Source organism: Phyllobates terribilis, unplaced genomic scaffold (assembly GCF_046119375.1).
Source record: "Phyllobates terribilis strain yellow unplaced genomic scaffold, ASM4611937v1 Scaffold_3__8_contigs__length_932513732, whole genome shotgun sequence".
Taxonomy (NCBI): Eukaryota; Metazoa; Chordata; class Amphibia; order Anura; family Dendrobatidae; genus Phyllobates; species Phyllobates terribilis.
The window spans coordinates 470677746-470695914 of record NW_027362763.1 but is presented as its reverse complement, the minus strand read 5'-3'; the positions used below and the strand labels follow the sequence as shown (position 1 = coordinate 470695914).

Here is an 18169-nt window from a genome sequence, read left to right as displayed (position 1 = left end):
GGAACGTGCGTGGTCCCAAAAATAGGGGCACGCTCCTAGGTGGTAAAAGGACCGATGTTCTGGCTGGGAGGGGGGGGGTATGACCCCCAAAGTCCAATTGGCTGTTATGATCAATAGGATGATGCTTGGATCACTTAGGTGATCTGAGGAGGGAATAAGAATGGAGGTTAAAAAAAAAGAAAAAAAAAAAAAAATGGCACTGAATGGTAGTTCACTTAATGTACTGAGGGACTTGGAACAAATAGGGTGAAATCTGGGGGGGGGGGGGGGAGAGAGTGCCAACTAAATTGGTTGTTTATGGTAGGCTAGAGCGTCGGAGGTTTTGCAGCCTACCTCCTTGGTAGAAGAGATCTTTGCTGTAGTGGTCAGTGCGCGTTTCTTGAATGATAATGATGAAGCTTGATGGTAGGAGGTTTTGGGGCTTACCTTCTGGATGTTGAAGGTGGAAGCCTGCGTCTTCGAGTGTCCGTCTGAGCGGAGATGAAAGGGTGGTTCTTACCTCCGTTCCTATGGTGCTCTACTGCTCTGTACCTTACCGCACGTGTAATTGTGGAACTGGTGCAGGACCTAGGAGGACCTGATGTGACGTCACAGTCACGTGTAGATCACGTGATTCAATGGAAGACGGTGTGGCAGAAGGACCAATTCCTACTAGTTTCGAAAGCTCCGGCTTTCTTCATCAGGGATGGTTGTTCTTCTGCCCATGGTCCTTTTTATACTTGATGGTTAATTGATAGAAAAAAAAAAAAAGGCAGGAACAGCAGTCAGTCTTCGTTAAAAGCAAAGATCTCAATCTCTGCATTAAGTCCCTTAGGTTTCAAAGTGTCCAATTAAAAGATCCAGAAACTTTCTCTCTTTGACATTATTTTTATGTAGTTGCCTTTTCTCCAATTTTTTGGAACAGTCTCTAAACTTACTATTTTGGTGCCTGTAATTTTTCCTCCGTGTATTTCAGCATAATGAACTGAAAGGGAGTGTCCTTGAAATTGGTTTGTAATGTTCCTTAGGTGTTAATTTATGCGTTTGAACATGGGACGTGTAGTACGTCCTATGTACACCTTATCGCATGGACATTTTAAATAGTAAATGACACCAGGTGTGGAACATGTGATAAAGTCATTAATTGTGTATTCCTTATGTGGTATGGTGATATTTGTTTGTTTGGACGTGAGTGAGTGTTTGCAGGCTTTACATTTTCTACATGGAAAAAAGCCTCTCAAATTTTTAGTGAGTGTATTGGAGTGATTATAGTGCTTGGGTGGATTGCGCACAGAAGGAGCAATTAAGTTCCCCAAATTTTGGGCTTTTCTAAAGATGAATCTCGGGGTTGGCGCTAATTTGCTCCCTAAGATTTTATCGTCTCTAAGTAAGTCCCAGTGTTTTGTTACAATTTTACGAATAAAATGAATATTTGAGTTATATTGTAAAATTATGGGGATGTCTATAATTGTAACGTGGTCAGTGGATTTGGGATTAGGCTCTTTGTCTTTCAGTAGCCTGCTCCTAGGGATTTTTTGGATTCTGTCTTTTGTTGTTTCCAAAAATGTGGCTTGATACCCTTTTTCCAAGAATTTTTTTGTGAGAGCATTTGCTTCAATTTCGAAGTCTTGAGATAGAGAGCAGTTTCAGTGGAGCCTAGTATATTGACTTTGTGGTATATTAAGCAACCATTGTGGTAGATGGCAGCTATCTAATGGAATAAAGCTGTTAGCGTCCGTGGGTTTAGAGTAGGTTCGAGTTTGTAAACATCCTTTGTCGATGTATATATCTAGGTCTAGGAAGTTAATTTGGTTGGGACTAATATGAGATGTAAATTCCAAATAGTAATCGTTTTTATTAATATCTAGCAGGAACTGATTGAGTGACATTTGATCTCCTGACCAGATGAATATGATGTCATCAATAAATCTGTACCAGAGGACCAGGTTTGTGCGTAGTGTGCCTCCAGAGTAGATGGCGGTCTCTTCCCATCTACCTACGTATAAATTGGTATAACTGGGGGCAAACCTGGTCCCCATTGCGGTGCCCCATTGCTGGGTATAGTAGTGCTCGTCGTGTACAAAATAGTTGTGTGTCAAAATGAAGTACATACAGTCCTTTAGAAAAGAGATTTGTTCTGATGGTGTTTGACTGGAATGAGATAAGTAGTAGGCGGCTGATTCACATCCTTTATCGTGTTGTATAACCGTGTAGAGAGCAGTAATGTCCAGGGTACCCAGTATATAGTTGTCCTTCCAAACGATTTTCTGCAGTAGTTGTAATAAATGTTTGCTGTCCTTAATATACGAGGGGAGTTTTTGGACAAGGTTCTGGAGGTGATGGTCCACAAATCTTGATAAATTAGAGGTGAGGCAATGTATGCCGGATATAATGGGTCTCCCTGGAGGATTAGAAAGGGATTTGTGTATCTTAGGTAAATAATAAAAAACGGCGGTCCTTGGATGGGTCATGTTGATATAATCAAACTCCTGTTTGTTTATATATCCGAATTCTAGGCCTTTTGATGTTAGGCCCTTTAATTCGAGTTTATAAGCGTTAGTGGGGTCTTTCTTTAGGATTTTATAAGTGCGTGTATCATTTAGGATACGGGCGGCTTCAAGCTGGTAATGGCTAGAGTCCAGAATGACAATACCGCCTCATTTATCCGCAGGCCTGATAACGATGTTTTTATTGTTTTGCAATTGTTTTATAGCTTTTTGCTCTGGCTTGGTGAGATTATTCTTAAATTTTACACATTTTTTATCACTCAGGTGGCGGATATCAGAAATGGTGTTCTTTTGGAAGCTTGAAAAATCTTCCGAGTACTCATTAAGGGGGTTGAAGTTGGATTTGTTTTTCAACTGGGTGTGTATATATGTAGTGTTAGGTTCTTCTGTAGCTAAGTTGTCTGTAGCTAAATTTTCTATTGTTGGTTTGTTCTTCAAAAAATGTTTTTTGATGGCGAGTTTACGCATGAATTGCTTGATCCCTATGAAGGCCTCGAATTTTTGAAATTTGGAGGATGGGGCATATTTGAGGCCTGTGTTTAATAGAAAAATTTCATTTTGTTTTAAAGAATGCGTACTTAGATTGAAGATGCCTTTGTTTAAGATATGGTGTTTGATAGGCTTCTGAGGTTGTGTTTTCTTTTTGGTGAGCTTCCCCCCCCTTGTGCCCCTCTTAGATCTCTTTTTGGGGCCAACTGAAAAAAATTAGATTTACTGGTTCTTTTTCTAACTTGTGGGGGGTTGGTAGTACATTCAGTATTTGGTACAGTTGGGTTCTGAGAGTGACTGCATGAAGGTGCATTATTTGGTGTGATTTCGTTATAATCGTTTAATGGGTCGAATCTATTTTGCGTGTGAATAGGAGTCATTGGGAATGGGTTGGTATTTGTTACTGACGGATTGGGTACAAGAATAGAACCTTGTTGAGGTGATTCAGTATTTTGTTGGTGGGTTGAGGGGGAACCTTCTTCGGAGATTGGATAAATGGAAAATAAGTCATCTGAATTTTGTGAGTTTGGAGTAGTGGGTCCAACTTCATCGATAATTTCAAATCTGCGGTCACCTTTTTCGTAGTGTAGTTTGTGGTTTTCGTCGTGTCGTTTATTGTTTACTGAAGTGGTGTCCCTATCAAATTTGCGTTGTTTTCTGTCCACAATGTCTTTTTCTTTATTGTTAATCCGGTTTCTAATGTTGTTGGAGAGGCGGACTATTTCCGGGAGATTTTGATATGGTTTTATTTCTTTAAATAATTCGGCTATTTTTGTTTTGCTGTCTATTACTTGGGATCTCCTTTTGTCAATGATAAATTTGACAGCTTGCCGGGAAAACATTTTAAACATGTGTTCCCATTCTAGGAGGGTAGCTGGGTCTCCTATATCGCCTGATAATGGTTTTGAAACTATGAGACCTTGTGGGATGAGATCCTGTGCCAAAATTTGCTCCAAAGTAGCTATTTCCCATAAGTCTCTCATCTCTTTTAATAGTAATTGTTCCAATAATTTAAGGGATTCTTTGATGGTACTGATCTTATCCTTATCGGGTGGACAGAAATTAGGTTCATGTGGTATCTGGAAGAATTTTTGAATATTATGGAGCCGTGTTTTTCTATCATTCCAGAGGTCTGTCTGTTATGTTCTGCTACCAGAGCTAAGGAAAGAGAGGAGATCTGTCCCTACGATAGAACTCGGCTTAATCCCTACGATGTAACAGGGGACCTGATCCTGCGATCAGACCTGCTAAAGTCCTAAGCTAGTCTGTACGGAGACCTATAGATGTGGGGAAGGAATCCCTACAAGTACTAAGGACTGGGAGGAAAATGGGACACCTCCTAACAGAAATAGTAGCAGACAGACGAACAAACAAAATATATAGAACATAGAGGTCCGTAGACCAAGCAAACTAACAGAATTAGATACAGATCACAGGCTAGCTAGAAAGTAGATATACAATGAAGTCCAGCAAAGCCAGAAGGGCGGAGCAGGATTAAATAGGCCAACAAGGTCATGTGACCAGCAAAGGAAAAAACCTAAGAGCAAGGTTCTAACAGTACCCCCCCTTCTAAGAGGATCCTCCGGATCCCCTAGGACCAGGCTTATCAGGAAATCTCCTGTGAAACGCTCTGATAAGTCTGGACGCGGAAACATCATCCGACCTCACCCAAGAGTTATCCTCGGGTCCGAAACCTTTCCAGGCCACAAGATACTGCAAACTACCTCTATACCGTCTAGAGTTAAGGATGCGAGAAATTTCATATTCCCCGTCCTCCACCACCGGGGGAACAGAGGCAGAGGCGTCACAATCCGATACAACAGCTTTTTTCAACAGAGAGACATGAAATACCGGATTAATTCTCCAGGAGGTAGGAACCTCCAACCTAACAGCAGATTGGTTGACAACCTGAAGCACCTTAAAGGGGCCTACAAACTTGGGACCCAATTTCTTAGAAGGAATCCTCAACCGCAGATTCCTAGAGGACAACCAAACCATGTCACCAACAGCGAACAAAACCTCCTGTCGTTTCCTATCAAAGTAGTCTTTAGATTTTCTGTTGGCCTCCTGAAGATTACCACGCACATCCGTCCAAACTCTCTCCAAATCACCGGAAAAATTCTCCTCCTCAGGCACGGCAGATCCCAACTTGGAGAACGACCCAAACGACGGATGTCTCCCAGAACAACAAAAAAAAGGCGAACAACCAGCAGAAGAAGATGTATGATTGTTCAGAGCAAATTCAGCAAGTGGCAGAAACTCAGACCACCCCTCTTGATTGTCTGCCACAAAACAACGCAAGAACTGCTCAACATCCTGGTTTTTCCTTTCTGTCTGGCCATTAGATTCAGGATGATATCCGGACGAGAACGACAAATGAACTCCCAACCTGACACAAAAGGCACGCCAAGAACGAGCCACGAACTGAGGTCCCCTATCAGAAACAATGTCAGTAGGAACGCCATGAAGTCTGACAATTTCCTTGACAAAGGCCTTTGCGAGAGTTTTAGCGCAGGGCAGTTTGACGAAGGGAACCAAGTGACACATCTTGCTAAAACGGTCCACGACCACCCAGATGACAGTAAAACCCTCAGAGCGGGGAAGGTCAGTTATAAAGTCCATAGCCAAATGTGTCCAAGGAGCACTGGGAACCTCCAAAGGACAAAGCAACCCCGCAGCAGGAGTATGTGAGGACTTAGATCTAGCACATATAGTACATTGACGCACCCACTTAATGACTTCCTTCTGCCATCCAGGCCACCAAAAACTGCGACCCACCAGTCTCTTGGTCTCAGAGATTCCGGGATGACCTGCCAACCGAGATTCGTGACACTCAACAAACAAATCTCTCCTAAAGGTCCCAGGCACAAACAACCTCCCATGAGGAGTGTTAGATGGGGCATTCTCCTGTGCTTTAAGAATCTCATCTTCCAAAACGGAGTCCAAAGCTAGTCTGTACGGAGACCTATAGATGTGGGGAAGGAATCCCTACAAGTACTAAGGACTGGGAGGAAAATGGGACACCTCCTAACAGAAATAGTAGCAGACAGACGAACAAACAAAATATATAGAACATAGAGGTCCGTAGACCAAGCAAACTAACAGAGTTAGATACAGAGCACAGGCTAGCTAGAAAGTAGATATACAATGAAGTCCAGCAAAGCCAGAAGGGCAGAGCAGGATTAAATAGTCCAACAAGGTCATGTGACCAGCAAAGGAAAAAACCTAAGAGCAAGGTTCTAACACTGTCATTCCTGTGTTGAAGGTTTTTTATTGGAGAAGGTGAAAGAAATATATATATGGGTGATCCTACTGTGCTGCCTCCGTAGTGGTCATAGTAAAAATCAGTAAATGAGCATCAGTCGGTGGCGCTAGTAGGTGGTCCTAAGGGTATGCAGCAAATTTTAGAACAGGAGCCACTACCTGTCCAGAAGGTATCAGAGATAGAAACCTGGATAAAAAACTAGATTAATTTGCGCTGCCCTGTGGGCCAAAGTAATTAGATCTCAGGTGTTAGCAGGTATATAAAAGCGGCTGAATAACAACCTAAATAGATTGGTAAATTAAAATAACAATTTAATAGTAAAGTTTAAAAGGACAATGACAATTTAATATAGAAATTTAAAAGTACAACGAATATAAAATATTAAAATGGCTAGAGGTAATGACAATGATTGAGATAAATGGTGGGTATCGGCGTGGAATAAAAGGTGCAAGTGAAGTCCTTGTCAGATCCTGGTTAGTCAGCTGGTTAGCAGTTTTTTTATTATTTACCTAAGATACACAAATCCCTTTCTAATCCTCCAGGGAGACCCATTATATCCGGCATACATTGCCTCACCTCTAATTTATCAAGATTTGTGGACCATCACCTCCAATACCTTGTCCAAAAACTCCCCTCGTATATTAAGGACAGCAAACATTTATTACAACTACTGCAGAAAATCGTTTGGAAGGACAACTATATACTGGGTACCCTGGACATTACTGCTCTCTACACGGTTATACAACACGATAAAGGATGTGAATCAGCCGCCTACTACTTATCTCATTCCAGTCAAATACCATCAGAACAAATCTCTTTTCTAAAGGACTGTATGTACAGTACAGACCAAAAGTTTGGACACATCGTCTCATTTAAAGATTTTTCTGTATTTCCATGACTTTGAAAATTGTACATTCACACTGAAGGAATCAAAACTATGAATTAACACATGTGGAATTATATACTTAACAAAAAAAGTGTGAAACAACTGAAAATATGTCTTATATTCTAGGTTCTTCAAAGTAGCCACTTTTTGCTTTGATGACTGCTTTGCATACTCTTGGCATTCTCTTGATGAGTTTCAAGAGGTAGTCACCGGAAATGGTTTTCACTTCACAGGTGTGCCCTGTCAGGTTTAATAAGTGGGATTTCTTTCCTTATAAATGGGGTTGGGACCATCAGTTGTGCTGTGCAGAAGTCTGGTGGAGACACAGCTGATAGTCCCACTGAATAGACTGTTAGAATTTGTATTATGGCAAGAAAAAAGCAACTAAGTAAAGAAAAACGAGAAGCCATCGTTACTTTAAGAAATGAAGCTCAGTCAGTCCGAAAAATTGGGCAAACTTTGAAAGTGTCCCCAAGTGCAGTTGCAAAATCCATCAAGCGCTACAAAGAAATTGGCTCACATGATGACCGCCCCAGGAAAAGAAGACCAAGAGTCACCTCTGCTTCTGAGGATAAGTTTATCCGAGTCACCAGCCTCAGAAATCGCAGGTTAACAGCAGCTCAGATTAGAGACCAGGTCAATGCCACACAGAGTTCTAGCGGCAGACACATCTCTTCAACAACTGTTAAGAGGAGACTTTTTGCAGCAGGTCTTCATGGTAAAATAGCTGCTAGGAAGCCACTGCTAAGGACAGACAACAAGCAGAAGAGACTTGTTTGGGCTAAAGAACACAAGGAATGGACATTAGACCAGTGGAAATCTGTGCTTTGGTCTGATGAGTCCAAATTTGAGATCTTTGGTTCCAACTACCGTGTCCTTGTGCGACGCAGAAAAGGCGAACGGATGGACTCTACATGCCTGGTTCCCACCGTGAAGCATGGAGGAGGAGGTGTGATGGTGTGGGGGTGCTTTTCTGGTGACACTGTTGGAGATTGATTCAAAATTGAAGGCATACTGAACCAGCATGGCTACCACAGCATCTTGCAGCGGCATGCTATTCCATCCGGTTTGCGTTTAGTTGGACCATCATTTATTTTTCAACAGGACAATGACCCCAAACACACCTCCAGGCTGTGTAAGGGCTATTTGACCAAGAAGGAGAGTGATGGGGTGCTACGCCAGATGACCTGGCCTCCACAGTCAGCAGACCTGAACCCAATCGAGATGGTTTGGGGTGAACTGGACCGCAGAGTGAAGGCAAAAGGGCCAACAAGTGCTAAGCATCTCTGGGAACTCCTTCAAGATTGTTGGAAGACCATTTCCGCTGACTACCTCTTGAAGCTCATCAAGAGAATGCCAAGAGTGTGCAAAGCAGTCATCAAAGCAAAAGGTGGCTACTTTGAAGAACCTAGAATATAAGACATATTTTCAGTTGTTTCACACTTTTTTGTTAAGTATATAATTCCACATGTGTTAATTCATAGTTTTGATGCCTTCATTGTGAATGTACAATTTTCATAGTCATGAAAATACAGAAAAATCTTTAAATGAGAAGGTGTGTCCAAACTTTTGGTCTGTACTGTACTTCATTTTGACACACAACTATTTTGTACACGACGAGCACTACTATACCCAGCAATGGGGCACCGCAATGGGGACCAGGTTTGCCCCCAGTTATGCCAATTTATACGTAGGTAGATGGGAAGAGACCGCCATCTACTCTGGAGGCACACTACGCACAAACCTGGTCCACTGGTACAGATTTATTGATGACATCATATTCATCTGGTCAGGAGATCAAATGTCACTCAATCAGTTCTTGCTAGATATTAATAAAAATGATTACTATTTGGAATTTACATCTCATATTAGTCTCAACCAAATTAACTTCCTAGACCTAGAAATATACATCGACAAAGGATGTTTACAAACTCGAACCTACTCTAAACCCACGGACGCTAACAGCTTTATTCCATTAGATAGCTGCCATTTACCACAATGGTTGCTTAATATACCACAAAGTCAATATACTAGGCTCCACCGAAGCTGCTCTCTATCTCAAGACTTCGAAATTGAAGCAAATGCTCTCACAAAAAAATTCTTGGAAAAAGGGTATCAAGCCACATTTTTGGAAACAACAAAAGACAGAATCCAAAAAATCCCTAGGAGCAGGCTACTGAAAGACAAAGAGCCTAATCCCAAATCCATTGACCACGTTACAATTATAGACATCCCCATAATTTTACAATATAACTCAAATATTCATTTTATTCGTAAAATTGTAACAAAACACTGGGACTTACTTAGAGACGATAAAATCTTAGGGAGCAAATTAGCGCCAACCCCGAGATTCGTCTTTAGAAAAGCCCAAAATTTGGGGAACTTAATTGCTCCTTCTGTGCGCAATCCACCCAAGCACTATAATCACTCCAATACACTCACTAAAAATTTGAGAGGCTTTTTTCCATGTAGAAAATGTAAAGCCTGCAAACACTCACTCACGTCCAAACAAACAAATATCACCATACCACATAAGGAATACACAATTAATGACTTTATCACATGTTCCACACCTGGTGTCATTTACTATTTAAAATGTCCATGCGATAAGGTGTACATAGGACGTACTACACGTCCCATGTTCAAACGCATAAATGAACACCTAAGGAACATTACAAACCAATTTCAAGGACACCCCCTTTCAGTTCATTATGCTGAAATACACGGAGGAAAAATTACAGGCACCAAAATAGTAGGCTTAGAGACTGTTCCAAAAAATTGGAGAAAAGGCAACTACATAAAAATGATGTCAAAGAGAGAAAGTTTCTGGATCTTTGAATTGGACACTTTGAAACCTAAGGGACTTAATGCAGAGATTGAGATCTTTGCTTTTAACGAAGACTGACTGCTGTTCCAGCCTTTTTTTTAATTTATTTATTTATTTATTTTTTTCTATCAATTAACCATCAAGTATAAAAAGGACCATGGGCAGAAGAACAACCATCCCTGATGAAGAAAGCAGGAGCTTTCGAAACTAGTAGGAATTGGTCCTTCTGCCACACCGTCTTCCATTGAATCACGTGATCTACACGTGACTGTGACGTCACATCAGGTCCTCCTAGGTCCTGCACCAGTTCCACAATTACACGTGCGGTAAGGTACAGAGCAGTAGTTGCCGGCCGGGACTCTGCTCCTGCATCCCCCGCCCATCCTCCTCTCCAGCTACCCACCCGGGGGACTCCACCATAGGAACGGAGGTAAGAACCGCCCTTTCATCTCCGCTCAGACGGACACTCGAAGACGCAGGCTTCCACCTTCAACATCCAGAAGGTAAGCCCCAAAACCTCCTACCATCAAGCTTCATCATTATCATTCAAGAAACGCGCACTGACCACTACAGCAAAGATCTCTTCTACCAAGGAGGTAGGCTGCAAAACCTCCGACGCTCTAGCCTACCATAAACAACCAATATAGTCGGCACTCTCTCCCCCCCCCCCAGATTTCACCCTATTTGTTCCAAGTCCCTCAGTACATTAAGTGAACTACCATTCAGTGCCATTTTTTTTTTTTTTTTTTTTTAAACCTCCATTCTTATTCCCTCCTCAGATCACCTAAGTGATCCAAGCATCATCCTATTGATCATAACAGCCAATTGGACTTTGGGGGTCATACCCACCCCCCCCCCCCCTCCCAGCCAGAACATCGGTCCTTTTACCACCTAGGAGCGTGCCCCTATTTTTGGGACCACACACGTTCCCCATTCAAGCAAGTAATAACCTCTACCTCCATCATTTAGAATCAACAATCAACCTCATCCCTATTTTCACCTTGTATTCTCCCATCTACACAGGTCTCCAAAGAACCTTTTAACATCTATTAGTGGGCTCACTCTTCATCCTACCTAACAAGGCTCACATCCATCTTTACTGGTAACTACCATTTACACTCCACTTATTTGTTTGCTAGCATTATACTGATTTTTCTTGTTTATACCTTTCACAGTGTCTTCACAAGGCCTCCCGCCACTTGAGTACTTACACCAAACCTAGTACCTTAGGTAACTACCATTCATCTCTATTCAGCTATTACATCAGTTACCTTCCCTATATTAATTTCCCCCTCCTCCGTTTTTTCTAGACCCAGCAACTGGACTGTCACCCATACTTTGGCCCCCGCTTCCTACTATTATACAAGCGGACTCTTACGAACTGCTAACCAGCTGACTAACCAGGATCTGACAAGGACTTCACTTGCACCTTTTATTCCACGCCGATACCCACCATTTATCTCAATCATTGTCATTACCTCTAGCCATTTTAATATTTTATATTCGTTGTACTTTTAAATTTATATATTAAATTGTCATTGTCCTTTTAAACTTTACCATTAAATTGTTATTTTAATTTACCAATCTATTTAGGTTGTTATTCAGCCGCTTTTATATACCTGCTAACACCTGAGATCTAATTACTTTGGCCCACAGGGCAGCGCAAATTAATCTAGTTTTTTATCCAGGTTTCTATCTCTGATACCTTCTGGACAGGTAGTGGCTCCTGTTCTAAAATTTGCTGCATACCCTTAGGACCACCTACTAGCGCCACCGACTGATGCTCACGCCTAATAATTAAGCACACCTTATATAAGGTGTTGATGTCATTAGTCAACACCCCTGCTCATTTCAGAGATGCACATCCCCAGATTTACTTAATTGGTAGTTGGCTCTCAAGCCTATGCAGCTTGGAGTAGGACAACATGTATAAAAAGTATCATGTGATCAAAATACTCATTTGTCTAATAATTCGGCACACAGTGTAATTATCTGGCCTACACCAGAATATTTTAAACAGATATATTTGTGTCTGAACAGTCAGGGAGGCACTATTACTGTTTTTTTTTACGGAAAAAAAGGCCAAAAGCTGAATAATACTGAGATTTGAACCATGGAACTGCAAAACCAAACTTCTAGTTATCTGGCCTACACCAGAATATTTTAAACAGATATATTTGTGTCTGAACAGTCAGGGAGACACTATTACTGTTTTTTTTATGTAAAAAAGGCCAAAAGCTGCATAATATTGAGATTTGAACCATGGAACTGCAAAACCAAACTTCTAGTTATCTGGCCTACACCAGAATATTTTAAACAGATATATTGGTGTCTGAACAGTCACAGACACACTCAATTTTTTTTTTTTTTGGGGGGGGGGGATACCAAAAGGTTAATAAGACGCGTATTTGTACAGTCTGACTGAGGAAAAAAAAAATACAGGATTTAGATGAAAAAAAAGGATTTTTCCTGGCCCCTGAGACCGGGGGATAAGTCTAGCAATTTGACCAGCAGGAGCACACAGGACTGTAATGCAGTGTTTGTTGGTATAACCACTGCGTCTCCTATACAGCCTGCCTGCCTGATATCTGGGATGGATATTAGTCCTGAGGACTGTTTGTTTGATTTGGCAGGCTTTAGAGACCCTACACTAACTATTTTGCAGTATAAATCTCTCCCTAGCTCTGCAGCACTGACCCTACACTGTCTGATTCGGAGCGACTGTGTCCAAGATGGCGGCGCCCGGTTTTTAATACTCGAGGTGACGCTGTGCGGCCAGCCAATCACTGTAATGCCCACAAACAACATGGCTGCGGCATTACAGTGACTGGCTGGCAATCCCTGCATGTTCATTGGCTCTGTAAAGAGCGCCAAACGTGCAGGGCGGAGACCCCAGCTCCCGCCCGATTAACTCAGAAATGCTCGGTGCTCGCCGAACATCCCGAGTAGTGAGATGCTCAGGCGAGTACCGAGCAGTGTCAAGCATGCTCGCTCAACACTAGTCGTTACACATCATAAGGCCTGGTTGGTGCTAGAAGTCCCATTCTATAATGATGACACTGGAGATGCATTATGCAACAGCAAAAAAAGAGGCCCTGAGGACTAGATGGCAGGTAGAGAGCAGCGGGGTGGCCAGACAGGTGAGCAGTGAGGTATTCGTTTTTAGAGGTTTATTTACATCTAACGTTTATTATACTCTGCGGTCTTCAGAGACCTGAGAGCATAATAAGTGACATTCAATTCATGGAGAATAGCCGCTGCTAATTTAATTTCCTGGGAAAACCTGCGCAATGTGGCAAATTAGAATTTTGCCTAATCGGCTCATCTCTAGTATTTAATCCATAATGTGAAGACCTTAAAACAAAAAATACAATGGCATTACTTATTTTTACCATTTATTTGCCTCCAAAAAATGGAATAAAATGTGCTGAAAAAATTCCAGCAATAGGAAATAATCCGTGTCACTCACCCATCTACTTTTAATAAACAAATTACCTCTTTATTTCATGCACGCACAGCGATGGGATAACAAACAGCACAGGCAGCCTACGATTGTTTTACACCATGTTGTGTTTTCTTAAGGTATGATGAGATGTAATGGGTCTGATCACCTTTTAATCCCTCACAGACTAAACCAGCTAAAATAAATCATCATTAACCATGTATCAAAAAATCCATTAAAAATACGCTTAATCCATGGACATTAACGAGACATGCAGTAGCAACAATATACATATCTTCTTATAAAAATGGAGACAAATCATTACAATCAGTCTGACCAAGTGGTCCCAGAGCTTCTGCCTTTATGATCCACTTACACTTCCTGATTTCTTATTCTCTTGCATGTTTGTCACACTTAAATTTTTCATATCACAAAATAAATTTAAATATTTGACAAAGATAACACAAGTAAATACAAAATGCAGTTTTTAAATGAAGGTGTTTATTATTAAGAGAAAAGGAAATCCAAACCTACAGGGCCCTGTGTTAAAACATAAATTAACTGTGGTTTATAACATCTTTGGGAAGCTGAGTTCAATTTCCCTAGCCACACACGGGCCTGATTACTGCCACACTTGTTCTAAATCAAGAAATCACTTAAATAGGACATGCCTGACAAAGTGAAGTAGACCAAAAGATCCTCAAAAGCTAGACATCATGCTGTGATCCAAAGAAATTCAGGAACAAATAAGAAACAAAGTAATTGAGATCTATCAGTCTGGAAAAGGTTATAAAATAATTTCTAAAGCTTTGGGATGCCAGCGAACCACATTGAGAGCCATTATCCAAAATTTCCAAGAGTGTGCAAAGCAGTCATCAAAGCAAAAGGTCGCTACTTTGAAGAACCTAGAATATAAGACATATTTTCAGTTGTTTCACACTTTTTTGTTAAGTATATAATTCCACATGTGTTAATTCATAGTTTTGATGCCTTCAGTGTGAATGTACAATTTTCAAAGTCATGAAAATACAGAAAAATCTTTAAATGAGAAGGTGTGTCCAAACTTTTGGTCTGTACTGTATACCACAAAATTCGTTCTGGATGTGATCGATTCTTTAACCTCATGATTTATTGAACCTATCATCAAATGTTTACTTATTTTTATTATTTTTAGTTTAGTGATGAAAAAATCACATGTACCCCAAATGTTAATAATGAAAACATCAACTCATCCTGCAAAATATAAACTTTCAAGCGGCTCCATCACTGAAAAGTTTAAAAACTTATGGCTTCAAGAATATGATGTCACAAAAACAAATAATGAAAAAAAATGGATATTTATTATGCAAAAGTAACAAAACATAAATGACACCGGCCCCTAAAACAAAGTTAACAGGCAAATCATACATTAAAAAAAAAATGTATAAAAGAGAAAATAAATAAATTGCAGAATTTTCTTCTCTATTGTCTTTTCTATTGCCGCCCTTCATTACCCTCCCAAAACATAGAAACTTTTTTTAAAAACATAAATATTTCCAATAAAAAATACAACTCATCCCTGAAAAAAAACAAGCTCTCATAGGCTACGTCAATTTAAGAATTAAACAAATATAGCTCAAATAACGCTAAATGGAAAATGTTGTCAGGAGCTGGACACATGCCTTTAGGCAGGGCCGGCTCCAGGTTTTTGTGGGCCCCGGGTGAAAGAGTCTCAGTGGGCCCCTTTAGCACATACCACGATTCATGATGCACAGATATGTGACACCCCAGGGGTCTGGTTGCCACAGTAATAGAGATATTATGTCTGAGAGCAAGTGGGAGGTTTCTCTGGTCAGGATCCCTAAACATGCAACACGGTCCGCCCAGACCTGGGAGGGGAGGAATCTGCCCTTATAAACTGGGTCTGGGGCGGGATTAGAGCAGACAGAGTCAGAGTCAGAGTGGAGCTGCAGACAGTTCCAGACAGAGGGAAAGCAAGAACAGGAGCTCTGTAGGAGCAGTAGCAGAAGTCCAGGGGCTGGAGCTGAGCAGAGTTCGCCCTGGACGAAGATACTAAAGCCGGACACAGGAGTCCGAGGCTGTGGGGACTGATATACACCCAGCAGCAGAAACCAGCCGGCAGGGGGTTCCAGGTCCTCTGGCCATAGAAGCCCAGAGGCTCAGTCACAGAGAAGGGACCAGCGCCGCCATCCAGGAGCGGAGGCTAACAGAAGGCCCCAAGTCACCAGCCATACGGGTGAGCACCACACGGTATACTCAGGGACGTGGGCTACTTGTAACCGCTGACAGCAAGGTAGCCAGGAAGAGTGCAGATAAACGGGGAGGCCTACAACTCCACCTGGCCAAGGGAACTCCTGCTTGCTCGCAGACTGACCAGGCCCCTTATACTAGCCAGTACTCCTAGGAGGGTCTGCCTTGTACCATCAGTAAAGACCCTGAACTGCACCACACGTCTCTGTGATTCCTTGCCGCACCAGCACCATAAGTACTGGGACGCTCACACCATCACTCCCATCATCTCTCACATTAGCTGCCCTGAGGCAATACTCCTCCCGTGGGGAGTTATCCCATACTCGGCTGCGCAACCAACATCAGCCTCAGCGGTCGGCAGCGCAGCGGCGGTCCCCACTGACCGCAATCCACGGGTGGCGTAGTCGGACACTTATTACAATACAAATAGACTGCCACTGGTTTGACCGCCCTGGGCACGGACCGGGTCACCGCCACGGAGAACTACAACCCCCAGCGATCCGGCTCCGGGTATCCCCTTGCACAGCACAGGCCCAGGGGGCGCGTCAACTTTGGCGTAGTCGGCAGGATTTCGTGCCCGCAACCACCGGGTACTGCGTGCCTGAAAAAGAGACTTTTATACTTACCTGTGGAGTCGTTTCCCGCCATCCGGAGCCGATTCCCGCCATTAGACGCCATCTTGGACCGTTTCCCGCCGTCTTCTGCCTTCTTCCCGCCATCCGCAGCTGCTTCCCGCCTTCGGACGCCATCTTCGGGACGCCGCACGGGAAGAAGAGGGGCGTGGACGCCGAAAGCGCGCGAGATCCGAAGCTCCGCCCCACGCTCCGCCCCACGTTCTGACGCTGCGCAAGGTCCTGGAAGGGAGGAAGAGCGACGCTGACGTCATCGGAGCGCGACGCCAGGTCCTCAACCCCGACGATCGACTGCGGAGCCGCGGCCTACGGAAGAAGAGCATCGCAAGGTAGGCCACGGTCCACTAGGGGGGAGGAGGATGCCGGATACCGAGGGGAGCTCCACTGCCACAGCCACCGCCAGCGCAACCGCTGCAACAGTCATGCCATTCACCATGCCCTATATCCCGGGGGCAGCCTGGCTACCCCAGTACTCAGGGGAGTCACATACCCTAAATGACTTTAGAGAAAGACTGGATAGCCTCTTCCAGGTGTACCCCCTCACAGAAGAGCAAAAAGTGAGCATCCTGGTGGCCCAATTAATCGGGGCAGCCCAAAGGGAGGTAAAGTCCTGGCCACCTGGGAGGAAGAGGACTGTCAGAGATATACTAATCCGGCTGAAAGACACATTTGACACCCACACCTCAGCCGAAATAAAACTAAGATTTTATGGGTGCAAACAACGGGCACATGAGAGTATAAGAGACTATGCTCTAAACCTACAAGAGGCCCTGAGAGCCATTAAGCAGGCAGACCCTGACAGCGTGGGAAATGAAGATAAGCTGTTGACTGAACAATTTATTGAGGGTCTACTGTGCAATGCCCACCGAACCCAGTTGCGGGCAATGGCCTTACAGGACCCTGACCTGGACTTTGCACAGTTCAAGGACAGAGCCATCCGGGTGCTCCGAGAACCGGCACCAGGTGGCGCTGTGACCCACAGGCGCCCTGCTATCACTTACCACCAGGAGACGGCGCCCTTGTCTGCAGGGCCTGTGGGAGCTGATGCGCAGGCTTTAAACAGTGACCCGGCTACAGACCTGCACCATCAGGTCCAAGAGCTGACTAAGAGCGTTGCCGCGCTAACCAGAACTGTGCAGTCTTTACAGGTCTCTTCTCCAGGAAAGATCCAGCTGGCATCCGGACCGGAGGACGTCCCGTGGCGCCGACTGAGGAGGACCCCACCGGCCAGAGGAAGACCCAGCGACAGATACAATGAGGACGGACGACCCATCTGCCGCCACTGCAATCAACCCGGACATGTGGCAAGGTACTGTCATTTAAACGGGCACAACCTGGGGTAGAGGGCCAACCCCCAGGCATAAGACCATCAGGTCCATCAAACTGGCGTGATAAATACGTAGGGGGACGTCCAATCTTGCCTGTGGTACTGGATGGCATTCCAATGAGTGCCCTACTAGACACTGGGTCACAGGTGACCACCATCCCGTACGTGCTCTTTAAACAGTACTGGAATGACTCGGACATAACCCGCTACCCAGATGAAGACCTGAGTATCATCGCCAGCAATGGTCAGCCCGTGCCGCAGGTGGGATTCAAAGAGGTGACCATTAAGATCGGTAAAGTCGAACTGGCGGCACAAGGACTGATTATAGTGGACATAGACCGTCATGAGAGTCACCCTAGAATAACCTTGGGAACTAATGTGATTGAAAATTGTCTTGCAGAGGTGATTCTCATTTTACAGCAGGTTGCCAAGAACGCCAGTTCCGGCCAGCAGCGTGTGCTCCAAAAAGAGATCCGGGCACTGATGAAGCGGCAACAGGTGGAACTATCTGGTGGTGAGATAGGTAGCGTGAGAATGTGTGACCCGTTCCCTATTGCCATGCCCC

The 18169-nt window shown here is 43.5% G+C and overlaps 1 long non-coding RNA gene across 2 annotated transcripts; it reads left to right on the top strand.

The window, feature by feature from the left end:
- The first annotated feature begins 609 nt into the window (after nt 1–609).
- LOC141258178 (uncharacterized) lies at nt 610–11533 on the top strand. Of its 2 annotated transcripts, none has more exons than XR_012318227.1 (6): nt 610–688; nt 10299–10383; nt 10733–10895; nt 10977–11055; nt 11129–11183; nt 11264–11533. It is a non-coding gene; the product is annotated as an uncharacterized lncRNA (long non-coding RNA). The 2 variants fall into 2 exon arrangements; XR_012318226.1 differs by having other exon boundaries at nt 10299–10456.
- Nucleotides 11534–18169: the final 6636 nt, after the last annotated feature.